Source organism: Ursus maritimus, unplaced genomic scaffold (assembly GCF_017311325.1).
Source record: "Ursus maritimus isolate PB19 unplaced genomic scaffold, ASM1731132v1 scaffold_3, whole genome shotgun sequence".
Lineage (NCBI taxonomy): Eukaryota > Metazoa > Chordata > Mammalia > Carnivora > Ursidae > Ursus > Ursus maritimus.
The window spans coordinates 46764234-46768229 of NW_024425563.1; the positions used below are offsets into that span (position 1 = coordinate 46764234).

The following is a 3996-nucleotide window of genomic DNA, read 5'->3' on the forward strand; positions in this document are numbered from 1 at the left end:
TCAAAGGCTGGCTCCCCATGGGCATAAAGAGGAAGACTTCTCATTGCCATCACCTGTCTTCAAGCACACATGTGGACAGACACATGTGCACGTGTGTGCACCTGCAAACACAGAATGGTCTTCAAAAGATGGGGTGGGGGGGTGGTAGGAGAAGGGAAGATTGTGTGTGGTCCACTTGCCATGTCAGCTGACCTTGCCATGCACAAACCAGCAGACAGACATTGCTAAAGATGAAATCTTCCTGAGCCTGTATCAGAATGAATATGATCATGAAATACCTCTCCTGAGGGCTTATTTTTCAAATGCATTCATCGAGTAATTGCAATTTTGAGAAAAAGGATTTAGCTAAAACAGTATTTCCACTGAAATTTAGAAAGTAAAGCAAGTCTGTCTGTCTTAGTCATTTTTGAGATTCATCTTTTCAACTCAATAACATCAAGTGTTTTTGTGTTTAGAATCAAGATTTTTCTCTGCACTTGGAAATATCCTATCTGATAGTTTGCATACACCAAGGAAATTGGCTAAAGGGTAGATTGTTTGATTTAGACCTTAGCATATATCCTGGTTAAAAAATAAAGTTCAGGGGTGTCTGGCTGGCTCAGTGAGTAGAGCATGTGACTCTTGATCTCAGGGTCATGAGTTCAAGCCCCACGTTGGGGGTAATGCTTACTTCAAAAAAAAAAAAAGTTCATGATGGTAAGTGGGAGAAAACACCAACATTCTCTTTAGTCATCATTGAAGAAGCTTGAATCATGGAGCTGAAATGTTAACTATGTAACTTGCTATGAGATATTTCAGAATGGTGATATTTTATTGTTAAATATAATTTGTTTGACCTCTTAGCATATGAAAAAGTTAAGCTATAGTGAATCATAGACCTAAAGTAAAAGCTAAGACTATAAGCCCTACAGAAGAAAATTTTGTGACTTTAGGTTAAGCAAAGAATTCTTAGGATGCAAAAAGCATGATCCTTAAAAAAAAATCCAATAGTCTTCTTCAAATTAGAACCAAATAATATGGTTAAGAAAATGAAAATGCAAGCTACAAACTGGAGAAAAATATTTGTAAACCACCATTTCATAAAAGACTTTAATTAAGAATATGTAAAGAACTGCTCTGCTCCTGTAATTATACAAGCAAACCAATTTTTAAACAGCAAACATTTCCTCAAATAAAAGGTGCAGGGGCGCCTGGGTGGCACAGTCGGTTAAGCGTCCAACTCTTTTGATTTGGGCTCAGGTCGTGATCTCAGGGTTGTGAGATCAAGCCCTGCGTCAGGCTCCACACTTGGTGTGGAACCTGCTCAAGATTCTCTCTCTCCCTCTCCCTCTAAGCCCCTAAAAAAAAAAGAGATTTAAATAGAAAATAAACACATGAAAAGATGCTTATCATCATGAGTCCTAAGGGAAACACAAATCAAAACCACAATGAGATACCACTAGGCACACATTAGAATGGCTTTTTAATAAGACAGTATCAAGTTGGTAAGCTGCTGATGATGCAGAACAGGAATGGTGGGAATCAGCAAAACCTGGGAACAATCCAAATATCTTCCAATGGATGAAGGGATAGACACACTATGGTACAACCACTCAGTGAAATACTATTCAGCAATAAAAAAGAAAGGATCTACTGACTTATACAACATGGATGAATCTCAAATGCATTTTACAGAGTGGAGGAAGCCAGACCCAAAATGCTATATACTGTATGATTCCATTTATAAGACCTAATTAAAAAGGCAAAACTCTAGGGACAAAAAATAGATCAGTGGTTTCTAGAAATTGAGAATAGAGGAAGAGGTTGATTACAAAGGAGCACAAAGGGGACTTTCTGGGGGTGAAAGAATAATTCTATACCTTGACAGTGGTGTTGGTTACACAGTTGAATTTGTCAAAACTCTTAGAACTGTAAAAGGCGAATTTCACCAATCCAAATTATATTTCAGTTAAAAAAAAGAAATTGGATTTTTATTTCGTGTTGAAAATCAATTTCAGATACATAAAAGATTAAACTATAAAAGGCAAAATGAAATGTTTCATAGCCAATAAAGGGGAATATCTTTTAAGGTCTTAAAACAGGGAAGAATCTCTTAAATAAAACACACTAGAGGAAAAGATAGATATCTGTGATTGCTTCTGTTCATCAAAGATATCACAAAGAGAGTGAAAAGTCAAGCCCCAAATGATAAGATATTTGCAACACATATGATTAGCGAAAGATTAGTGTCCAGAATATATAACTTACTACTACAAAGGAATATACTGTTAAAACCACATAAATATTGACATCAACTGACTTTAACTATGGTTGCACACATCTGAATGTTGTGTTGATGCACCGTGGTGTTGAGTGAGTAATAAGTCCTAGAATACCTGAAGAAGAATTCTATTTGTATGGGTGCCTGGGTGGCTCAGTTGGCTGAGCATCAGATTCGTGATCAGGTCATGATCTCAGGGTTGTGAGATCAAGACCTATGTGGGTCTTCCTGCTGAGTGGGGACTGCTTCTCTCCCTCTCCCCCTCCTTGCGCATGGGTGTGCTCGCTTTCTAAAATAAAATCTTTTTTAAAAAAATTCCATTGTATAAAATTCCAGAATGGACAAAATTAACCATAACTTGCTTGGGAGTATATCTATCAGTTAGTAAGGGAATGATTGTATAAAATTTAGGACAGTGATTCCCTTTGAAGTGAATGAGAGGAAGGAGGGGTATAGGTAATTTTCCATTTAGTAGCCTGGGTGACAGATTCACACATCTTTATTATTATATGAAGTGTATATATGTGTTTTATATACTCTGGTTTAATGATAACGTTAGCTCAGTCCTCTAAGAAGCCAAGATGGGGTTAAACATGCAAGAAATGTATTAGGGAGATGTCTGCAGGGGACCATGATGCAGGTCTGGCACCTGGGAAGAAGAAGGGGGGAGAAGCAGGGGTGGGTAGGAAGAGGCTTGGACTGCAGTACAGTTCTAAGGAAGTTTCAGCCGGGCCAGTGAGGAGACAAGGTCACCGTCTTGCAGGCCCAGTGTCCTTGCCATGCCCAGTTACTGGTTGGAATCAACATTGGGAAGCTTGACTTTGGCGTAACTTTGGAAGTGCTTACACGAGGCAACAGCTGGTATAAAAATAAGCGAATAAAAATAATTCCTTTTGGCTGGAACTGCCATCTCCCAGTAATTTGACAAAAATGACCAAGACAAAGGGAAAGAGGAGAGGCAACCACTATATTCTGTCAGCCTTATTAGAAAACATAGAGTTGTTCCTTTAGCTACATACATACAAATCTGTAAGAAAGGTGATATTGTAGACATCAAGGGAATGGGCACTGTTCAAAAAGGAACGCCCCACAAATGTTACCATGGCAACCCTGGAAGGGTCTACAATGTTACCCAGCATGCTGTTGGCATTGTTGTAAACAAACAAGGTAAAGGCAGGATTCTTGCCAAGAGAATTAATGTATAAGTACTGAGCATATTGAGCACTCAAAGAGCCGAGATAGCTTCCTGAAGCATGTGAAGGAAAACGATCAGAAAAAGAAGGAAGCCAAAGAGAAAGGTACTTGGGTTCAACTGAACTGCCAGCCTGCTCCACCCAGAGAAGCACACTTTGTGAGAACCAACGGAAAGGAGCCTGCGCTGCTGGAACCCATTCCCTAGGAATTCATGGCAGGATAAGTGCAAAAAAACCCAAAAACAAACAAAAAAAAACACCTCAAGACTGTTCAAACAAATAAAACTAACAAAAGTAACAAAAAATCCAAGATAAAAGGGTGCCTGGCTCACTCCATCAGTAGAGCATACGACTCGTGACCTCAGGATTGTGGGTTCAAGCCCTATGTTGGATATACATAGCGTTTACTTAAAACCAAAACAAAAAACCCAAAAAGCAGAGGCTGAGCTGTCAGTCAATTATACTCCCCACAACAGGAGATGGGAAAGGTGAATTTTTGTGGTGACCATGATGGTATATTTCTTTTTTTTTATATAATTTTTT

General features: G+C 38.7%; 1 pseudogene; it reads left to right on the top strand.

Moving 5' to 3' along the window:
- The first annotated feature begins 3190 nt into the window (after positions 1 to 3190).
- On the top strand, positions 3191 to 3677 carry LOC121105899 (annotated as a pseudogene).
- The last annotated feature ends 319 nt before the right edge of the window (positions 3678 to 3996 follow it).